Source organism: Erinaceus europaeus, chromosome 16, assembly GCF_950295315.1.
Source record: "Erinaceus europaeus chromosome 16, mEriEur2.1, whole genome shotgun sequence".
NCBI lineage: Eukaryota > Metazoa > Chordata > Mammalia > Eulipotyphla > Erinaceidae > Erinaceus > Erinaceus europaeus.
This window is the reverse complement of record NC_080177.1, coordinates 84,423,883-84,447,715: the sequence shown is the minus strand read 5'-3', so window position 1 is coordinate 84,447,715 and position 23,833 is coordinate 84,423,883. Positions and strand designations below refer to the sequence as shown.

The 23,833-nt window shown below is 41.7% G+C and overlaps 1 long non-coding RNA gene across 2 annotated transcripts in view; it reads left to right on the top strand.

Moving 5' to 3' along the window:
• LOC132533509 (uncharacterized) overlaps positions 1 to 23,245 on the top strand; it is a 545,842-nt gene extending 522,597 nt beyond the window's left edge. Inside the window, exons 2-5 of one of the 2 annotated variants that reach the window (XR_009545402.1) lie at positions 19,465 to 19,641; positions 19,739 to 19,888; positions 20,770 to 20,909; positions 22,521 to 23,245. This is a non-coding gene — a long non-coding RNA (uncharacterized LOC132533509). Of the gene's footprint in view, positions 1 to 19,076; positions 19,642 to 19,738; positions 19,889 to 20,769; positions 20,910 to 22,520 lie in introns of those variants that run through there. The other variant, XR_009545401.1, reaches the window with a different exon arrangement.
• Positions 23,246 to 23,833: the final 588 nt, after the last annotated feature.

Below are 23,833 nucleotides of genomic sequence, written 5' to 3'. Positions count from 1 at the left end.
ATTATGATGATGCAACTAGTTTTTTAAGCATAGGAGATTATTAGCAATGTTCTATGGGAATTACTAAAGATTTCTAATTTTTGCTTTTCCATATATTATCTTTCTACTTCTAGCCTTTTTTATTTTTTTAAGTCAGTTATCAGGGGGCAAGTGTTGGCACATTCAGTTAGGTGCACACATGTGCAAGAACCCTGGTTTACAACGACAACAACAATATTAACAACAGCAGCAATAAGGCAACAATGGCAACAAAAGGGAAAAAATAGCCTCCAGGAGCAATGGATTCGTAGTGCAGGCACCAAGCCCAGCAATAACCCTGGAGCCAAAAAAAAAAAAAAAAAGAAAGCTGGTTTGAGCCTCTGGCTGCCCACTTGCAGCAGGACAGCTTCAAAAGCAATGAAGGGGAGTCAGACGGTAGCACAGCAGGTTAAGCACAGGTGGCACAAAGCACAAGGACCGGCATAAGGATCCCGGTTCGAGCCCCCGGCTCCCCACCTGCAGGGGAGTCGCTTCACAGGCGGTGAAGCAGGTCTGCAGGTGTCTGTCTTTCTCTCCCCCTCTCTGTCTTCCCCTCCTCTCTCCATTTCTCTCTGTCCTATCCGACAACAATGATAAATACAACAATAAAAAAACAAGAGCAACAAAGGGGAAAATAAATGGATACGTTTTTTTTTTATTTTTAAAAAATGTTTTTAAAAAAAGGAGTGAAAAGGGTCTGCAGGTGTCTTTATCTCCTTCCCACTCCTTCCCACTCTCAATTTCTCTCTGTCATATCAAAATAAACTAGAAAGGAAGAAAAAGTGAGAAGGGGAAGTGAAAGGAAACAATGGCCACCAGGAGCAGTAGATTAAAAAATAATAACAGGCAAGTCTATTATCAGTAGAGTCTAGTAGAACTCTTGCCAAAATCACCTCCTTTGTGTTTCAATGTACTAAACTTCCGTCTACAGAATGGGCCCACTATTGCATTTCACCTATTGAACACAACCTACCCATAAAGCTATTCTAACAAATAACTCAGGAAATCATTATTATGATCTAACTGACAGAGTAGAGTTTTCCTTCTAAAATAAATATCTACCAACAGAATTCAAAAAGCAGACCAGTGGTATAATCCTAGTTTGCCTTTTTAGATATTATTTTTAAGTCCAAGATAAAATAGGCTTGTAAAGATTTATACAAACCCACCATGTACAAACTGAACAATAAGCTCTGATAGCCCCATAGATGGATACAGGTCCCTTGTATTAATCATATGCATTAAAAGATAAAATATTTCATACACGTGAAAGCTTTCAGACACCAAGGTATGCAATACAATACTTTTCAGCTGTGGCTATTTTTAAAGAGGCATATTTCTGAAAACACCATGGGCTTTATGTCAGTGAACAATGAAGCTCACTAATGCAAACAGATAGGCCAAATCATTATTCCCATCCTTATTAAGGTGAGCAGTCTTAGCTCTGCAGACTAACCTGAAGCCCTGTAAGTAACCAGAATGTTAAACTGAACCATGAATAATTCATGACACCTAATTTTCCCTGTTTCCTCGGGGCTTCTCTGGTAGCCAGCTGAAACAATGCAGAATGATCACCCACACGCATCATCTGTATTGTTAGGGCATATGCCTAATCTATTAAACTAGCTCATTTATTTTTATAAAAAAAAACAAAAAGAACCATCATCCCATGGCTACTTTGCATTCTAGAGGTTTGCTTTTGCTGGATAATGTGGTACTTTTCTGGAGTTTAAAAATTAAATAGCATGCAAGGATGCTTGCATCAGACTTACGACCTGACTCCGGCAGTGGGAAGCCCTGTGTGGAGTCCCTGCGCCTGCACCTTACCAATCTGAAGGAAAAGTGTCAGCCAAGAGGAGCCTAGAATTCAGCGGACTGAGTCACCAGACCTGTTTCTGGGCGGGCCACAGGACAAGGCTAGACTCTCCTCCTCTGCTTTCTCTGATTACAGTGAGTCCCGCAATAACCGTGAGCTTCCTCCCATTCCTCACGTCACACAGGGAATCACCAGTAAACTCATCCCTGGACTTCCCGTCGTGTTTTACTAGAGAGCAGAAACCATGTAGGCGCGTGCAGGTCTCCAGTGCACTCCACCTACCAAACTGCCTCAACTATGGGAGCATTTCAGCAAATGTTTATTGAATAAATAATCAACTTAGTTTAGTTGAGAAACACAGCATCCAGTCAGCAAAATAGCTCACGTGGATAGTACGCTCCTTGGCCGTGTGCTCAGCCCAGGCTTGAGCCTGCCCCCCATCACACTGAAAAGTTTGGAACTGTGGGGTGTCTGTCTCTCTCTGTCTCTCTCTCTCTCTTCTTTCTGCTTTTCAGTCTCTCTGAGAGAGAGAGCAAGAGAGAAACATAGGATCAACTCCAAATTTGTTACTTCTCTCACACACTATTTAACACAGCAAAATTTGGAAGAACCAAAGTCCAAATTACATTCAACAATAACTATCTCAGTGTTTGTTTTTCTCACCACACTATGAAAGAAACACATCTCCAAGGTTTAGTGTGGAGCAAGGACTGATTCACATTATTCTATTACTAAGCATAGTTAGGATTAAAACTGACTCTCTTGCACCCCATAGTGACCCTGGGTCCATGCTCCCAGAGGGATAAAGATTTAGGAAAGCTTAAAGATATATATATTTTTAAAATTTTTTAAAGGAGTCTGGGTGGTGGCGCAGCAGGTTAATCGCATGTGGTGTGAAGCGCAAGGACTGGCATAAGGACCCCGGCTCCCCACCTGCAGGGGAGTCTCTTCACAGGCGGTGAAGCAGGTCTGCAGGTGTCTGTCTTTCTCTCCCCCTCTGTCTTCTCCTCCTCTCTCCATTTCTCTCTGTCCTATGTAACAACAATGACATCAATAACCACAACAATGTTAAACAACAAGGGCAACAAAAGGGATAATAAATAAATATATATTTAAAAAAAAATTTTTTTAAAGAATAGGAAAGCTGTCAGGGGATGGGATGGGATACGGAGTTCTGGTGGTGGGAATTGTATGGAATTATACCCCTCTTATCCTATGGCTTTTCTCAGTGTTTCCTTTTTATAAAAACTAAAAAGAAAAAAAAAAGCCTGACTCTCTGAACCATCAACTCACTATTCTTTTCAATAATAATCCTATCGTAAGGTAACAGACACTTCCCCTCACCCAATATACATATAAGCACATATAAGCACACTTAAGTCTATGCCATATGTCTCCTCAAAATAGACTCAAATAGTGTGCACACGCAAGAGGACTTTGGCACAGGTATACCATAAATGATCTGGAAAAGAAAATGCTTTAGTTTCTAGTAATGTCATAATTTCCACAGTCTGTTTTGTGTTATGACCTTACCATGTGATTCAGCCGTTGTTAAGTTAAACCCCGGCAATGTAGTCCCGAGCCAAAAGCTAGCATTCTGTCCCTTCCTTCATGCCCCTTCCTTCTCTAGGTCAGCAGTGGAGGGGAGAAACGTCTCAGTATGTCTGATATTTATTTATAATAACAGACTATTAAAGCCACTCAAAGTATGAAAGACTAGAAATCTGGTGAAAACCTTCATAAAAAAGACTTCATACCACATGTGCTTTTATGATATGATGACATTTGAAAGAGAATAATGCAAGTTATAAAATATACTCAATGTCCCTGTAATCATTTAGTTAAGCTATTGTTACTACCCTTGTAATAAAATATCCAGTATTTATTTCATTTCTCTGACTCTGCTGAGAAACTTTCAGGACTTCTGGGGCAGAGCCATGGTAGCATAGTCTCTGGGAGTTGACTCTCCTCCAGAAAGCAAACACTAAAATGAAATAACCCCATGAATTTCATCAGAGCACAGCTCTTGAACTTCTGGTATAGAAAAGAACATTATGGGCAGGGTAGATAAAGGTCATGCAAAGAGACTCATGCCTGAGGCTCCAAAGTCCCAGGTTCAATCCCCTGTACCACCATAAACCACAGCTAAGAAGTGCTCTGATAATGACAGGGAGTGTGTGTGTGTGTGTGTGTGTGTGTGTGTGTGTGAGAGAGAGAGAGAGAGAGAGAGAGAGAGAGAGAGAGAGAGGACATCATTATCTGAAAGTTGGTGCATGGGCAAAGGGAACAGAAGAGGGAGAGAAAGCCTCAGGTGGACAGAAGGGGTTCATCTGCAGCTGATTCAGATTCACACAGCAAATCAGAAGGGCCTTCCAGAATGAAATATAGTCTCAGAAGTTCATCTAAGTTCAGACTTGCCAATGATTAGCATTGGTTGCCAATGATTAGCTCACTGGAATGAGCATGTGATATGATTACCAATTAGATAGGATAAAATAAACACAAGCATCGTCTTAAAATCATACTATTTTTTCTTTTTTTTTTTTTCTTTTTTTTTTTTATTTAAATTTTTAATTTAAGAAAGGATTAGTGAACAAAAGCATAAGGTAGGAGGGGTACAACTCCACACAATTCCCACCACCCAATCCCCATAACCCACCCTCTCCCATGATAGCCTTCCCATTCTCTAGCCCTCTGGGAGCATGGACCCAGGGTCGTTGAGGGTTGCAGAAGGTAGAGGGTCTGGCTTCTGTAATTGCTTCCCCGCTGAACATGGGCATTGACTGGTCGGTCCATACTCCCAGTCTGCCTCTCTCTTTCCCTAGTAAGGTGTGTCTCTGGGGAAGCTGAGCTCCAGGACACATTGGTGGGGTCTTCAATCCAGGGAAGCCTAGCCAGCATCCTGGTGGCATCTGGAACCTGGTGATTGAAAAGAGAGTTAACATACAAAGCCAAACAATTTGTTGAGCAATCATGGATCCCAAGATTGGAATAGTGGAGAGGAAGTGTTAGGGAGGTACTCACTGCAAACTCTAGTGTAATCCTGCTTTCAGGTATATATTTTGCAGTAGTTTATGGATACGTGTGCACATACGCTCTCTCTCACAGAAACTGGTGTATGTCTAGGTTATGGGACTTTGTTAGAAAGTGAACTACCTGAGATGAAATTAGAGTGTACTATAAAAGGAAAGGTCTCACCCGAGTAATGAAGCTGAAGGGTTGTCATTCCACACGTGAAGTCTCTGGATACACACTGAGGTGAAGCATGTTGAGATGGCAATCGTTGCTTTGGTTAGGTTGTGATCGGCGGATGCAATATTATTTGGTTTGGATTGGGAGAAGCATACGGGAAAGTGAGCCCTATCCAAGGGTGCCAGGACTGGGGGAAGTAGGGGCTCTATAGTGAAGATGTGAGGTTCCTGCTGTCTTAGGGTTCAAAAAGACAATCAATAGTTAATATTATCATCACATTATTTGTTAATTGGGTTAACTTTGAAAAGTCCCTTTGTTATGGTTTGCTGTACAGTACCCAGTATCTTGTATATAGCTGTGCTATTGGAAGCTTCTAATCTACTTGGTCTAGGCTTTTGAGAGAGTCCGCATATCAAACACGTAGCCTATCTATTAAAAAGATTCAGTTTGTCTTTTGAGAACCTTTGAGACATACAATTGATTTCCCCCTCTCATATTAATTAACTACTGATTTATATGTCTACATTTTGCTAGGAGTGTACATAAACACCATTCCCATCACCAAAGGACCGTGACCCATCCCTCCCGCCCATTCCCACCCCCCACTGGCCCAGGAAGCTACATGTCTACCCCTCACCACTGGGTTTTTACTTTGGTGCCCTACTTACAATTTGATCAGGTCCTGCTTTTAGTTTCCCTTTCAGATCTTCTAAGTCAGCTTCTGTTGATGAGTGGGATCATCCCATACTCATCTTTAACTTTCTGACTTAGTCCACTTAACATAATTCCTTCTAGCTCTGTCCAAGCTGGGTCAGAGAAGGTGAGTTCATTGTTCTTGATAGCTGCATAGTATTCCATTGTGTATATATACCACAGCTTTCTCAGCCATTCATCTGTTGTTGGGCACCTGGGTTGCTTCCAGGTTTTAGCTATTATGAATTGTGCTGCTATGAACATAGGAGTACACACCTCTTTTTGGTTGGATGTTATGGAGTCCTTGGGGTATAACCCCAGGAGAGGAATTATTGGGTCATATGGAAGGTCCATGTCTAGCCTTCTGAGAGTTTTCCAGACTGCTCTCCACAGAGGCTGTACCAATTTACATTCCCACCAGCAATGTAAAAGAGTTCCTCTGTCCCCACATCCTCTCCAGCATTTGTTGCTGCTGTCTATTTTTTCATTCTAAGACAGTGGGGGGAAAAAACTGTCCAAGCATGAATAATAAAAACATGTAACCCGCCTCAAAGCAGAAGTCCACAAGAGAATGCAGGTAATACCCCCCAACACTTCATCTGCACTATGCCAGTCTTTAGGTCCATGATTGTTCAACAATTTGTTTGGCTTTATATTTTAACTCTTTTTTCAGCCACCAGGTTCCGGGTGCCAGCATGATGCTGACCAGACTTCCCTAGACAGACAACCCCACCCATGTGTCCTGGAGCCCAGCTTCCCCAGAGCCCTGCCCCACTAGGGAAAGAGAGAGGCAAACTGGGAGTGTGGATCCACCTGTCAATGCCCATGTTCAGTGGGGAAGCAATGACAGAAGCCAGACCTTCCACCTTCTGCATCCCACAATGACCCTGGGTCCATGCTCCCAGAGGGATAAAGAATAGGAAAGCTGTCAGGGGAGGGGATGGCATACGGAGTTCTGGTGGTGGGAATTGTGTGGAGTTGTACCCCTCTTATCCTACAGTCTTGTCAATATTTCTATTTTATAAATAAAAATTTTAAAAAAGTAATGGAAACTGGAAAGGGCTTATGTTCATAATGCTGTTGATGAGCTATTTTTAATGTTTATTTATTTATTTATTTATTTTGGGTAGAGACAGAAAATTTGAGAGGGAAGAGGAAGGTGGAGAAACAAAGACACCTGCAGACCTACTTCCCCACTTGTGAAGCTTCCCCCTGCAGGTGGGGACTGGGGCCTGAACCTGGGTCCTCCTGCATGGTAACTTGTGCGCCCGGCCAGGTGCAGCACCACCTGGTCCTTGTGAAGAAGACATTAACACTGTGATATCTACAGCCTCTCATAACTGCTAGGTTTTCATTTATTTGATATATAATTGTTTACTGTTTAAGTTGGTTAACCTAGAATCCTTATCTGGGGGCCAAGTGGTGACACACCTGGTTGAGCACACATATTACAGTGCACAAGCACTCAGGATCCAGCCCCCAGGTCCCCACCTGCAGGAGGAAAGCTTTACAAGTGGTGAAGCAGGGCTGCAGGGGTCTGTCTGCCTCTCCTTCTCTATCACCTCCTTCCTTCTTGATTTCTGGCTGTCTCTATCCAGTAAATAAAATAGACAATAAAAAAATAAAATTAAAAAGAATACTAGCTGATAGACTTAGTTATCTATCTGTGAAAGCTAGCTATTATGTCATGGTTTCATTTTCTCATTTATTTATGAAAGAGAGTGAGAACCAGGGCATCACTTGGCATGTTTACTGCCAATGATCAAACTCAGGACCTTCTGCTTACAAGAACTACATTCCACAGCTGACCCACCTCCCCAGTCACTGTTAAGTCCATTTCAACATGGAAATAGGTAAGATGAAATTTTTTTTTAACCAGACCACTGCTCAGCTCTGGTTTATGGTGGTGCAGGGAATTGGACCTGGGACTTTGGAGACTTAGGAGCCTCAAGCATGAGTCTCTCAGCATAATCATTATGCTACCTAGTCCCACTTGTAAGATGACTTTTGTATTTTTATTTATAAAAAGGAAACACTGACAAAAACCATAGGATAGGAGGGGTACAACTCCACACAGTTCCCACCATCAGAACTCCATTTCCCATCCCCTCCCCTGATAGCTTTCCTATTCTTTACCCTTCTGGAAGTATGGTACCAGAATTATTGTGGGGTGCAGAAGGTGGAAGGTCTGGCTTCTGTAATTGCTTCCCCACTGAACATGGACATTGGCAGGTGGATCCATACTCCCAGCCTGTCTCTCTCTTTCCCTAGTAGGGCAGGGCTCTGGGGAAGCGGGGCTTCAAGACACATTGGTGGAGGTCATCTTTTTTTTTTTTTTTGAAGTGTAGGGTTTTCTTTTTATTATTATTTTTTTTATTTCTTTATTGAGGAATTAATGTTTTACATTCAACAGTAAATACAATAGTTTGTACATGCATAACATTCCCCAGTTTCCCATATAACAATACAACCCCCACTATGTCATTTATCATCCTTCATGGATCTGTATTCTCCCCCCCCACCCACCCCAGAGTCTTTTACTTTGGTGCAATACGCCAATTCCATTTCAGGTTCTACTTGTGTTTTCTTTTCTGACCTTGTTTTTCAATTTCTGCCTGAGAGTGAGATCATCCCATATTCCTCCTTCTGTTTCTGACTTATTTCACTCAACATGATTTTTTCAAGGTCCATCCAAGATCGGCTGAAATGGTGAAGTCACCATTTTTTACAGCTGAGTTGTATTCCATTGTGTATATATACCACAACTTGCTCAGCCACTCATCTGTTGTTGGACACCTGGGTTGCTTCCAGGTTTTGGCTATTACAAATTGTGCTGCCAAGAACATATGTGTACACAGATCTTTTTGGCTGGGTGTGTTGGGTTCCTTAGGATCTATCCCCAGGAGAGGAATTGCAGGGTCATAGAGTAGGTCCATTTCTAGCCTTCTGAGAGTTCTCCAGACTGTTCTCCACAGAGGTTGGACCCATTGACATTCCCACCAGCAGTGCAGGAGGGTTCCTTTGACCCCACACCCTCTCCATCATTTGCTGCTGTTACCTTTTCTGATGTATGACATTCTCACAGGAGTGAAGTGATATCTCATTGTTGTCTTGATTTGCATTTCTCTGACAATCAGAGACTTGGAGCATTTTTTCATGTGTTTCTCGGCCTTGGAATCTCTTCTGTGGTGAATATTCTGTCCAAGTCCTCCCCCCATTTTTGGATGGGGTTATTTGTTGTCTTGTTGAGTCTGGCAAGCTCTTTATATATGTTGGTTATTAAACACTTATCTGATGTATGACATGTAAAGATCTTCTCCCATTCTGTGAGGGGGTCTCTTGGTTTGGGTAGTGGTTTCTTTTGCTATGAAGAAGCTTTTAATTTGATGTAGTCCCATAGGTTTATGCTTGCTTTAGTCTTTTTTGTAATTGGATTCGTTTCATTGAAGATGTCTTTAAAATTTATGCGGAAAAGAGTTCTGCCAATATTTTCCTCTAAGTATCTGATAGTTTGTGGTCTAACATCCAAGTCCTTGATCCACTTGGAATTTACTTTTGTATTTGGTGAAATACAGTGATTTAGATTCATTCTTCTGCATGTTTCAACCCATTGTTTCCAACACCATTTGTTGAAGAGACTCTGCTTTCCCCATGTAATAGTCTGGGCCCCTTTGTCAAAGATTAGATGTCCATAGGTGTGGGGCCTCATTTCTGGGCTCTCAATTCTACTCCACTGGTCAGTGTGTCTATTCATGTTCCAGTACCAAGAAGTTTTGATGACAATGGTCCTATAATACAGTTTGAATTCTGGGAGTGTGATGCCTCCAGTTCGGTTCTTTTTTCTCAAGATTGTTTTGGCAATTCTAGGTCTTTTCTAGTTCCAGATAAACATTTGTAGCATTTGTTCTATTCTCCTAAAAAATGTGCTTGGGATCTTGATGGGGATAGCATTAAATTTGTAGATGGCTCTGGGTAATATATTCATTTTGATGATGTTAATTCTTCCAACCCATGAACATGGAATATCTTTCCACTTCTTTGTGTCTTTTTCAATTTCTTTGAGTAGTGACTCATAATTTTCAGTATACAAGTCTTTCGCTTCCTTGGTTAGATTTACTCCTAGATATTTTATTGTTTTTGTTGCTACAGTAAAAGGAATTGATGTCTGGATTTCAATTTCTTCTAACTTAGTGCTTGCATAGAGGAATGCCACTGACTTTTGAATGTTAATTTTGTAGCCTGACACCTTACTGTATTGCCTGTTGATTTCCAAAAGCTTCTTGGTGGATTCCTTAGGTTTTTCCATGTATACTATCATGTCATCTGCAAATAAGGAGAGTTTGACTTCTTCTCTTCCAATCTGTATGCCTTTAATTCCTTGCTCCTGCCTGATTGCTATGGCAAGAACTTCCAGCACTATGTTGAATAGTAATGGTGATAGTGGGCAGCCCTGTCTAGTACCTGATCTGAGGGGAAATGCTTCCAGTTTTTCACCATTGAGTATGATGTTGGCTGTAGGTTTGCTATATATAGACTCCACTATCTTCAGGAATTTCCCATCTATTCCCATTTTTTGTAGTGTTTTGATCATAAAGGGATGTTGTATTTTGTCAAAGGCTTTCTCTGCATCTATTGATATGGCCATGTGATTTTTGGTCTTGCTTTTGTTGATGTGATGGATCACATTGATTGATTTACATATATTAAACCAACCTTGCATGCCTGGGATATACCCCACTTGGTCATGATGGACAATCTTTTTGATATACTGCTGTATCCGGTTGGCTAGAATCTTGTTCAATATTTTCGCATCTATGTTCATCAGAGATATTGGTCTGTAGTTTTCTTTTTTGGTTGTGTCCCTGTCTGCTTTTGGTATCAGGGTGATGTTGGCTTCATAGAAGCTGGCAGGGAGTATTCCAGTGTCTTCAATCTTCTGGAAGACTTTTCAAAGTAGAGGTATTAGTTCTTCTTTGAAGGTTTTGTAGATTTCATTTGTAAAACCATCTGGTCCAGGACTTTTATTTTTGGGAAGATTTTTGATAACTGTTTCAATTTCATTAGCTGTGATGGGCCTGTTCATGTTATCCACTTCCTCTTTATACTTAGTTTTGGAAGTTGGTAGGTATCTAGGAAATTGTCCATTTCTTCCAGGTTCTCTAGCTTGGTGGCATATAGTTGTTCATAGAAGCCTCGTATGATATGTTGAATTTCTGCGGTGACTGTTGTGATATCTCCTCTTTCATTTACTATCCTATTTATTTGGGTCTTCTTCCTTTTTTGTTTTGTGAGTCTGGCTAAAGGTTTGTTGATTTCGTTTACTCTTTCGAAGAACCAACATTTACTTTCGTTGATCTTTTGTATGGTTTTCCTATTCTCAATGTTATTTATTTCTGCCCTAACTTTAGTGATTTCTGTCCTTCTGGTTGCTTTAGGGTTCCTTTGTTCTTCTTCTTCTAGGTCTTTAAGATGTGCAATCAGGCTGTTTATTTGTGCTTTTTCTTGTTTCCTAATGTGTGCTTGTATAGCTATGAACTGCCCTCTTAGAACTGCTTTAGCTGTGTCCCAAATATTTTGATAGCTTGTGTCTTCATTTTCATTGAACTCACGAAATATTTTGTTTTCTTCCTTGATTTCCTCTTTGACCCAGAAGTTGTTAAGAAGTGTACTGTTCAAGCTTCCACATTTTGGGACTGTTACTAATCTTTTGTTGATTGTTAGGTGTTAGTTTAATTCCACTGTGGTCTGAGAAGATGCTTGGGATGATTTCAATGCTTTTGAATTGGCTGATGCTGTCTTTGTGGCCTAACATATGGTCTATCCTTGAGAATGACCCATGTGGATTTGAGTAAAATGTGTATTCCAGTTTCTTGGGATGAATGATTCTGAAAATATCCAATAGTTCTAGTTTATCTATCTCTTCATTTAGCTCCCTTATGTCTTTATTGATTTTCTACCTGGGTGATCTGTCAAGTTGAGATAGTGGGGTGTTGAAGTCCCCTACTATGATTGTGTTACTGTTAATATATTGTTGTAGCTCTTTCAGTAGAAGTTTGATGTATTTAGATGGCTTCTCATTGGGTGCATAGATATTAATAATTGTTAAGTCCTCTTGATTGACTGATCCTCTGAACATTAAGTAGTGTCCATTCCTATCTTTTTTAATCTTATCTATTTTAAAGTCTATCATGTCAGATATGAGAATAGCTGTTCCTGCCCTTTTTTGTGGGCCATTGGCTTGTATGATAGTTTTCCATCCTTTCACTTTAGTCTGTATTTGTCTTGTTGAGTTAGGTGGGTTTCCTGTAGACAGCATATTGTTGGATTGTGTTTTCTGATCCATCTTCCTACTCTGTGTCTTTTAATAGGTGAATTCAGGCCATTGACATTTATTGATATGAAAGATTGAAGATATTTTAACGCCATTCTTGCAGAGTTTTAGAGTGTTTTGATATATGGCCTATTTGTGGTGGTCTGATTGTTTATAGGAGACCTTTCAGAAGTTCTTTCAGGGCAGGCTTGGTGATGGTTGATTCCTTCAACTGTTGCTTGTCTGAGAATGTTTTGATGCCTCCCTCTAGTTTGAATGACAGTCTAGCAGGATATAGTATTCTTGGCTGAAAGCCTTTCTCATTGAGCACTCCATAGATATCTTGCCATTCTCTTCTGGCCTGTAGTGTTTGTATGGAGAAGTCTGCTGCTAATCTTATGGGTTTTCCTTTGTAGGTGACTCTTTGTTTTTCTCTTGCAGCCTTCAGGATCCTTTCTTTATCCTTATTCCTTTCCATTCTAAGTATGATATGTCTTGGTGTCTTTAGGTCTGGGTTAATTCTGTTTGGGACCCTCTGGGCTTCTTGAATCTTTATGTCTTTGATGTTGTCTAGACCAGAGAAGTTTTCAGCTACTATGGCCTGGCAAATGCTTTCTTCCTCTCCTTCCCTTTCTTCTTCTGGTATGCCAATAATGCGTATATTGTTTCTTTTGAAGTCATCCCATAGGACTCTGTTGTTGTTTTCAGCATCTTTTAATCTCTTTTTGAGATCTCTTACTTCTTTTTTAGTTATCTCTAATTCATCCTCAATCTTGCTAATTCTGACTTCAGCCTCATTTATTCTATTCTCTCTGCCCTCTACTGTTTTCTGGAGTTCATCTATTTTGTTGCCCTGCTCTAATACTGTTTTAGCTTGTTCAGCTAGTTGCATTCTTAGCTCAGCAATTTCAGCTTTCAGCTCTCTAATAACCATGAGATAATTAGTATTTTCTTCCATATTCTCATTTGTTGTTCCTGCATTTCTGATTATAATTTTTTTCAAATTCTTTTACTCACTCCTGTTATTATTTCCTTAGCTAATGTTTGGATGTTGAACTCGTTATTTTGTGCTTCACCCTATGGAGGACTTTTAGCTGGACTCTTGTCCTGGTTCGATTCTTCAATATTTTTTGTTGTTGTTTTAACCATTTTATATATTATGTTATGAGTTCCCTTTATCAGTACTTTTCAAATTATTAATCACTATTGCCTGGATTGACTTGTGTCTAAGTAAGTTAATTAAAGGGTTCACAGTGGTGGAAATTAACAGTTGTTTCAATCCCTGAGTTGGAGCTCAGTGGTTTAAAAGCCTTTTTTTTTCTTCTTCCCTGTAGGCTATAGGAGCCTGAGGGCTTTTAAACTTTCAATAGGCTTCTTAGCTTAATCACTGACTCCTGACCAAGAGATAAAGCAGGGTGTGGCAGAGATAGTCCAGTGGTTATGCAAAGAGACTTTCACAGCCCCTCACCTATGCCACCGAGGTATAGGTCTTCTCCTGAGTTTCCCGGTTAGATCTCTGTCCCCTGGTGTCCCTCCCTGTTGCTGCTCCAGATTCTGAGGGTAGTAGCAATGGAGACTCAGAGTTGCACTTGGTGAGTCTCTGGGGAGTCCTCTCCTCCCTTAAGCTGTCCCCTTGTTGGTGGAGCAGACTGGAGGTGGTGTCTCCACTGATAAACTGCTGAACTGTTAGCAGTCATTTAATCTCTCCTTAGGCTCCTCTCTCCTCTCTGTCACCAGCCACACGTGTTTGTACTCACCGGTGATTTAGTGGGTTCCTGTGGTCATTCTAGTCCTGTCTTGTTTCAGTCCCCAGTGGTCTCCTTTGGTATTCCAGCTAGCTGAGCCACACAAGTTCAGTTTCCAGAAGTAACTTCCAACAGCCTCAACTGAGATGTATTGTTCTTCTTTTATACTTTCAACATTATCTACTTCTTTCATTCTTTTTTGTATTACTCTGGCCACTGGAAGAGGCGGTGCTGCGCAGTTGTCTGGAGAGGTTCCAGGGCCGTGAATACCGCAGCCACTGCCAAGCTGGAAACCCCAGGACCCCGGACTGCAGCCTCCCACACCCCAAAGTGCGCAGGGAGGCTGTATGTGCCCGCAATGATGCACGCACAGGGCCGGTGTCTCATAGGCAGAGCTCTCCCGGAGGTCATCTTTTTTTATAAAGTGCTTTTTTTGTTATTGTTGTTGTAGCTATTATTGTTGTTGTTACTGATGTCGTCCTTGTTAGATAGGACAGAGAGAAATGGAGAGAGGAGGGGAAGACAGAGAGGGGAGAGAATGACAGACACCTGCAGACCTGCTTCACCACCTGTAAAGTGACTCCCCTGCAGGTGGGGAGCCAGGGGCTCGAACCAGGATCCTTAAGCCTGTCCTTGCGCTTCACACAACCCGCTGCGCTACCACCCGGCTCCCTAAAGGGGAGGGGGTTTTTTTTAAGGAAGTTAAAGATAATATCAAATCAACAAGGAGTTCAGTCATATACAACATAAAAAGTACGTATAATAACCCACTCTGAACCTATAATATACTGTAGAAAATAGTTTACATTTGATTTATCAAAGGTTTTATTTGATTGCTCAGAAGTAATTTATTTTTTGGAAAAGTTAAACATGAAAGGCATCCCTGGAATAAAACTTTATATGTCAGTCTGCCACTGTGGAAAAAACTTTATGAAAGACATGGAAATGTCTTGTCTGATTTGTCCCTTTGCCAGGGTATGAATTTCTTACAATATATTTTCTTATTAAAATTATACAATAAGTTTGATTCCTGAGGCATTACTGAATAAGCTGCCTTCTAGCTGGGATTGAAATGAGATTTTTTTTTTTCCTCCCTGAGGAATACTACTACAAATGTGATCATGTGAATTACTAAGGGATTTCACCCTAGTCTATAAGATTCCTGGTCTGTTCTAGGGTGATAATTTCTAAATACAGAAAGTGGGGAGAGGGTAAATGTTATGAACCTCTAAGAGTAAACTAGTAACCCAAAGGAGGAATTAAACTCAACAGGCAGAGCTGCTAATGCTCTCGGCTTCCACCACAGTCACAGATACAGGTTGTGTCAAAGAAAACTTCGAAAAGATCATTTCAAGTATAAGGGCCCTAAAAACAAGCACAGAGATCTAATTTGGATCGGGGGTAGACAACATAATGGTTATGCAAAGAGACTCTCAAGCATGAGGTTCTAAAGTCCCAGGTTCAATCCCTGTACCACCACAAGCTAGAGCGGAACAGTATAGGGAGTCGGACGGTAGCACAGTGGGTTAAGGGCACGTGGCACAAAGCGCAAGGACCAGAGTAAGGATCCCGGTTCGAGCCCCCGGCTCCCCACCTGCAGGGGAGTTGCTTCCACAGGTGGTGAAGCGGGTCTGCAGGTGTCTGTCTTTCTCCTTCTCAGCCTTCCCTCCTCTCTCAGTTTCTCTCTGTCCTGTCCAGCGACAGCAGCCAACGGCAACAATGATGATAACCACAGCAATGATAAAACAAGGGCGACAAAAGGGGAAGATAATGGCCTCCAGGAGCGGTGGATTCATGGTGCAGGCACCGAGCCCAGCAATAACCCTGGGGGCAAAAAAAAAAAAAGAAAAAAGAGCTGAACACCAGTGCTCTGGTAAAATGAAAATGACTGACACCCTGTATGATATAATAGACAGCATGCATGAACCGTCTGCCTTGGTCTCAGTCCCTCACTCACAACTCTCATAGTAGTTAGTCAGGCCTCACCATTTCTTACAATGTGTTTAGTTTCTTCCATGTTTCATTTGAGATGCCTGCTTTCCTTCTCCGCAATTTGACTTGATAGATCATCGGCTTTATGGAAGTGTGATTCACACAATATAAAAGGCACGCACTTTCAATGTACAGTTCAAAGAGGTTTGGAAAGTTCATAGACTGTGTAATCAGTCACACACCAGTGCAGATGGACATTACCTCAAAGGCCCTGTCCTCCCTGGAGGCAAATTCTCCACCTCCACCTGCGTCCAGACAAACACGTAGCTCTGTTCTGTTCTTTCACTATAGACCAGGCTGTCTGGCCCATAATCCCTTTTTAAAACTTTTTTTTTCATTTTCATTTTATTTTTTAATTTATATTTATTCATTTATTTATTTTCCCTTTTGTTGCCCTTGTTTTTTATTGTTGTTGTAGCATATTGTTGTTGTTGATGTCATCGTTGTTGACAGAGAGAAATGGAGAGAGAAGGGGAAGAAAGAGGGGGGGAGAGAAAGACAGACACCTGCAGACCTGCTTCACCGCCTGTGAAGCGACTCCCCTGCAGGTGGGGAGCCGGGGGCTCAAACCGGGATCCTTATGCTGGTCCTTGTGCTTTGTGCCACCTGCGCTTAACCCGCGGAGCTACGGCCAGACTCCCTGGCCTATAATCTCTTACAAAATGATTTATTTAGGGACCATGCAGTGCCTCACCTGGTGAAGCACACACATTACAGTGCGCAAGGACTCAGGTTCAAGCTCCTAGTCCCCACCTGCAGGGGGAGAGCTTCCTGAGTGGTGAAGCAGACCTGTTGTTGTTGTTGGAAATCGAGAGAGGGAGAGAAAGACACCTGCAGACCTGCTTCACCGCCTGTGAAGCGACTCCCCTGCAGGTGGGGAGCGGGGGGGTGTAACCAGGATCCTTTTGCTTTGCGCCACGTGCGCTTAACCCGATGCGCTACCGCCGACCCCCCCCCTTTGAAAGTTTTAACTTTTGAGTATGTTGATTTTCATAAAACTGACATGTTGGTTTGAATATTATTTTCTGAACAAGAAATCACTATGTAAGATGAGCAAAAGAATTGCAGAGGTTACAACTGACTTTCCCAGAACATAAAAACACTACTTGAAACCCAGGCATCCTACAAGACTCCTTTGTTAGAAATAAAATCTGCAAAGGTGGCATTATAGCAAAAATAAAATTGTGTATGTATATTCTGCAGATCTAGAGAAAGGTGGGTTACTTTATCTTTCTTCTCATGCTGACATTTTCATAAGCAGTTAGAAGTCCCCAGGGTATGATTGCTATCCCCAGAATTTTATTGATTAATATCAAGAGTAAAATAAGGAGACTAATAAAGCCTCAGCTAAGAAGTTCACAGTCTACAAGTGGAAAAGAGAAAGGGTCAAATACAATTATCAGTAAGTGAACACTGGTGCACGTAATGTTATGCACACTTATCTAACACCTCAGTAAAGTTACAGAGAGGAAAGTAATAATCCTTCATACATGGAGACTGTATTACATGGGGAAATTAAAATAATTTACTTGGAGACTTTAGGATCACATTTCTAGCTTAACCACCAAAATTGAAGTTAATATTAATTCTAGATATTTCTTTTTCTACTTTTTTTTTTCATCACAGAGACTTCACACTCAGGCCAGCTTTCTCAAGTAGAAAGAGGGACAGAAAGACGGCATCGTGTCAAGTGTCCTCGAGTTTTAGTTGGGATGTACACTCAGGTGGTGTGCCAGGGGGTGGAACCCGGGTCAGATGCATGGCAAAGTCAGATAAGCTATCTCCCCTGCCTCTAGACATTTCTTCAACTTAAAAATGTCAGGCGGGGGGGGGGAGGGGTGAGGGGTGGGCGGTGACACATCGGGTTAATCGCATGTGGCACGAAGCACAAGAACCAGTGGGCGGAAGGATCCCAACTCGAGCCCCCGGCTCCCCACTTGTAGGGGGATCGCTTCACAGGCGGTGAAGCAGGTCTGCACGTGTCTCTCTCTGTCTTCCCTTCCTCTCTCTAGTTCTCTCTGTCCTGTTCAGCAACAACAGCAATGGCAACAATAAAAATAACAAGGGCTACAAAAATGGGGGGATGACCTCCAGGAGCAGTGGATTCATAGTGCAGGCATCGAACCCCAGCTATAACCCCGAAGGCAAAAAAAAAAAAAATAGAGTTAGTAAGAAAAAAAAGTCATAATGTCCTCACTAGTATATAAGTGGCTTTTTTTAAAAAAAAAAAAAAAAGATTTTATTTATTTATTAATGAGAAAGATAGGAGGAGAGAGAAAGAACCAGGCATCACTCTGGCACATGTGCTGCCGGGGATTGAACTCAGGACCTCATGCTTGAGAGTCCAAAGCTTTATCACTGCGCCACCTCCTGGACTAGACTTTTTAATTCTTTAAAGGGATTCTGCATTATATAAAAAGAATTTGAGAATTAGTATACAATTCTGAGGATCATAGCCCTTTCAAGAAACATCAGATATTCAGCGACTATCCTGCAGAATTTGTAATCGTGACATTGAAATGCTAACTACAGCACTAACCTCTATTATTCTTGATAACTCAGCATTTTCCAGGACTGCACACACTGTTGGTTCTATAATAGCATTTGAAGGTACATTTAAGGTTTTGGTTTCATCTCCCAACCCATGTTAAAGGTAGAGTTAAATTCTAAGTTATCTTTCAACTAAGGAAACATATTTGCTTAATTTGAAAAGGGGGGGGGTATTTTTTTAATACATCAGGACAACTTCTTACAAGTTCCTAGTGCTGTGTCACAGGGAGTTATGTAATAATGTGCTTTCCAGCTCACTGCTTTCCATCAGAGGCTCCACCCCTCTTCCAGAGGACAAGTCAGCTTTGCTGAAAGTATAATCAGCACAGGCTGGAGAAAGACTGACAAGTACTGGTGACACAACATTACAAAAATTAACTGAAAGGAATATACCAAGTAATGAGTTAATGACCTAGACTGTGAAGTTAGAAAATTGGGGAAAACTGATCTAAATATTGACACCACCATCAACTTACTAGTCCTATTAGTTTCAGAAATTCATTTAACCCCTGTAAGCCTCTGTTTCCTCATCTGTAAATGCGAGTAATGACCACACTGATCTTGCAAGACTGTTGTAAGAGATACAAGACATTGCGGAGACCGGGCAGTGGTGCAGTCTGTTTTATTTGTCTGTTTTGTACTGGGAGATGAACCCAAGGATACACTCCTATGGGACCCACTGCTGGCGGGCCTCCCTAGGAGCACTTTTGTGTTTAGTTTAGACAGAGATAGAGGGGGAGGGGAAAAGGGTCTAAACTGAGAGGAGAGAGAGACACCAAAATGAAGCTGAATAAGGACCCACTGTCAGTGCCACCGAGAGTCAGACCCTGTCTCCCCAGCTTGTGCATGAAGAGAAATCTGCTTTCTTGCCACTTGAGCCTGAAGTCTGAGGCCAGAGACTCCAAGCAGACCCCACCCTTCAAAGAATGTCAGCTATTTATACAGGAGGAAGGGGGTGGGGGACAGAGCCCAGGATTAGATTTTAGGGAAATCTGGGAGGGGACAATTCTCTCTCTCTCTTTTTTTTTTTTTATTGGATAGAGGCAGTCAGAAATTGAAAGGAAAAGGGGAGATACAGAGGGAGAGAGACAGAGAGACACCCGCAGCCCTGCTTCACTACTCATGAAGCTTTCCCCCTTCGGGTGGAGACGGGGGCCTGAACCTGGGTCCTTGTGCACTGTAGTGTGTGCGCTTAACCAGGTGAGACCCTGCCAGCCCCATAGGAGGCAATTCTTCAGGATTCTGGCTCCTCAAACCTCATTCCAGAGCAAAGGCCACAGTGAGCCCTGTTTTCCTTTACTTCAAGAGGCCAAGGCCAGCATACAGTGAGTCTCTGAGGGCTGCTCTTCTGTTCCCAAACTCATAGTGGCTGCTGCTGTTAAATCTGCCCAATTTCTCATCTCCAGTCATTCTCTCCCCCAGGCCATGTCAGAAGTCCATGCCCAGTCCTTCTGGTCCCAATTTCAGCAAGACCACCCCACCATTCATGGCCTCCTCTAGAGCCCCCAGGGCCTCCTGTGGCCCCACTAGGCGGCTGACCCCATCTCGAGCTTGCTGAGCCATCTTTCCCAGGTAAGCCACCTTCTGGCCATGAGAGGGCTTTGGCTTGCTTTTGTCACTGTTGTGCTGTTTTTGTTTTGTGTTTTTTTGTTTTGTTTTGTTCTTAATATTTATTTATTCCCTTTTGTTGTCCTTGTTGTTTTATTGTTGTTGTGGATATCATTGTTGTTATTGCTGTCGTTGTTGTTAGGACAGAGAGAAATGGAGAGAGGAGGGGAAGACAAAGAAGGGGAGAGAAAGATGGACACCTACAGACCTGCTTCACTGCTTGGGAAGCAACTCCCCTGCAGGTGGGGAGCCAGGGCTTGAATCAGGATCCTTATGCCGGTCCTTGTGCTTAACCCGCTGCACTACCACCCGACTCCCTTTTTTTTTTTTTAAAAACAGAGTATTTGTCACCTCTGGCTTATGGTGGTGCAGGGGATTGAACCTGGGACTTCATAGTATCAGGTATGGGAGTCTCTTTACATAGTCATTATGCTATCTACGTCTGTTTTTTTGTTTGTTTGTTTGTTTTTTACCAGAAAACTTCTCAGCTCTGACTTATGGTGGTGCTGAGGATTGAACCTGGGGCCTTTCTTTAGTGCCAAAGACATGAAAGTGTTTTTGCCTAATCATAATGCTATCTCCCCAGCCCGAGAGACAGTTTAAAAAAAAAAAAAACATATTGTAGCAGCTTTTTACATAATTCAAAGTCAATGAGACTTTCCAAATCTGAGTCTGGACTCTGGATTACTGATTATTGATTAGTTATTGATTAGTGCTCTCTAGTGCAGTCCCTTACTGGAGTGGCATCCCTCACATAACTATGTACATCTATTTGTTGTCATTTAAGTAATACTTACTGTTGATTTTTTTTTTCCTTTTCACTAAATTTACCTTTATGTTAACAGAAAAACTATCCCTGGTCGTGAGAGAGCAACAGTGAGCAGAGACTCACGGGCAATTAGTGTGAATTCAGCTTGGGCACAGGCTGCCAAATGGAATGACCACTGTTACTCTGCCAAGAAGTTTCAGCTGACACATCACCACAGTAAGTGCTCACATTTAAAAAATAAGCTTGTATAAACACTAGATCAAACAGATTTATGCACAGCGAATGAATGTGTGCACTCCTTCAGAAACATGTGAGGGTGGCCACCTGCCTTGAGGTAGTTTCTGAACAGCTGTGATTTTTTTTTTTTTATCTCCAAGAAAAAAACATTTGGAAAGAAATCAGTCACAAGCTTCATATCCAACCAAGCTGCTGCTAGTTCCCTTACTTTAAAAACAGGCAGGGTTTTAGAGAAGCAAATAATATAAAAACAAGTAGAAGAGAACATCTTCAACAATCTTTATAGTAGAACTTAACTGCTAGCGTATATTACATGTGTTCATTAGATGTAGAAAAGATGTTTTCAATAGCTCACATTGAATCCTCTTCAATATTTTTCTTTTGCCAAAGAGAATGTATCAAAATCTGGATTTTGTTACCACTGACAGAGCATAGTTGATTAAAACATTTACTAAAACACGAAAGATTAAATGTTTCTTCCAACGCTACTTAACTAAATACTTAATTGTTCTATCAACTGAAAGTTGATAAACAGACATTGTCTCATACCTCTAGATCTTCCATGATAAGACAGGATTTACATAATAAATTTAATTATTCTACATGATTATTTTGCATTCATTCAACTATACCTTGAAGGAAATGGTTTCAGGTCATTCATCTCTGTTTATATGCCAGTTGGCAAATAATTTTCAAAATATGACACCCAGAACCAAACAAAATTTACTAAATACTCGAGGGAGGTTGTTGTCATTGTTGTTTGTTTGCTTGCTTGCTTTTGTTCTTAACCAGAGCACTGCTCAGCTCTGGCTCATGGTGGTGTGGTGGATTGAACCTGGGACTTTAAAGCCTCAGACATGAGGCTCTTTGCTGTCTACTCCTCTCACTACGTATTCCTTACGGGGAAGAGTGGCCATAACTTCCTTATGATTTAGGGCCACTGACTGTAGTAGTCATTTGATTGTGAAACTACATAAACCTATGAGCTTTAAGTTTGCTGTCAACAAAGGCTGTATGATGTCGTCACATGTGTCAGGCACAAAGCACTGCTGCCCTCTTATTCTAACCTAAGTGCAGCGCTTGACATTTAGTGTTAGAAGATCTCATTTTCATAGACGTAAGCTTCCATTTCCCATTCTAGCGAAGAGGCATCACTTAGGTTCAATTCTGTCATCCCATATATGAGCTGCGTCTCACAGCTTCATCATTTGCCAGCTTAATGACTCTGTGATTTTCATAAAAATAATTTTAAAATGTTGAATCTAACATTCTGAAAGACACATTACTAGAGATGTAGGCCTTCGGCACCATTTACACATAGCCTTCTAGCCAGTTATAAAATCAATTTTTTTGTGTTTTTTTTAATGTACTATGCCGTAATTGCATATTTGTATTTTAGTGTGGAGCCCTTTTAAGAGACCAAAACCTGCAAGGCTAATAGAAATGAATTTCTAACGATGAAATTTCACAGTGGTGGAAGCAAGCTTTCCACCAGGAGAATTTCTTCTATTAGAGCTGGCTGTCTCTTCATCACTCTATGTGAGGTAATGGCAATGCTGACTGGGTTTTTAATTCTGCCTATTCACAAAGGTAATTGAGTTATGCTGAGGAAGTCCTGCCTTGAACAAGACTGACTGGGAGGCGATATGATCTGCTGCTTTCTTCTAAGCATAATGTCAGATACACTTTATATCTCCTACCGACATCTGCGGTGAACAGCTCCAAGCGCAGACCCCTCAGAGACCCAGGTAACCTCGAGGGCTGTAGTAACACATCATTGGAACCGTCTCCTCGCGTCAAGTCTGGAAGAAGTCAGAGTGTTCAGATATTAGGGTTGCGTTTGGGCATGCACAATTTACTAGGACCATCTTCTAAACTCATTCTGGATGCAGCCGTTTTATTTCCATTTTTACAACTCTCTTATGTCACTGAATTTTACCATAGCATCTACAGCCCTGACTCAGTGAAAAAGAGGTGAATCATCAGCTGCAAGTGTTTTATTTTTAGTGTTCAGCACCATCCTGAGGGAGCTGCAGATGTTCAGAGAGAAAAAGAAAAAAGAAATCTTGTCAAATCAGAATAACACTCCTTTGTAACATAAAGAGAGTTTCTCCCCTTGCCTGAATCTTAATATCAATACCTGTCAACAGAGAGGGGCAGCATGAGGCTTTGCAGGGGAAGCTGCAAATTGTCACCAGCTTTGCAGGGAGCAAGGAAAGAGTCCCACCCTCAGGAGCAGGCGGAGGGGTCCACCACAAAACAAAACAGGAGGAATACGTTTCCATTCAAGACAAATTCTGTTTGGGGCCAGGTGGTGGCGCACCTAGTTGAGCGCACATGTTACAGTGCAGTGCACAAGGACCTGGGTTCTGCAAGGACCTGGGTTCGAGCTCCTGCCCCCCCCACACACACACAGAGGAAAATCTTTGTGAGTTGCAGCAGGGCTGCAGGTGTCTCTCTGTCTCCCCTTACCCTTTTGATTTTTGACTGTCTCTATCCAACAAATAAAGATAAATTTTTTAAAAATGTAAATAAATAAATTCTGTTTTCAGAGACAAGAAAACCATACTACATTAAAATGTGTCCAAAAAAAAAGGGGGGGGATTCCGGGGCACTGGGTTAAGCGCAGGTGGCGCAAAGCGCAGGGACCGGCATAAGGATCCCAGTCTGAGACCCTGGCTCCCCACCTGCAGGGGAGTCACTTCACAAGCAGTGAAGCAGGTCTGCAGGTGTCTGTCTTTCTCTCCCCCTCTCTGTCTTCCCCTTCTCTCTCCATTTCTCTCTGTCCTATCCAACAACAATGACATCAATAACAACAACAATAGTAACTACAGCAATAAAACAACAAGGGCGACAAAAGGGAATAAATAAATAAATATCCAAAAAAGCTTTTGAAAAATGTA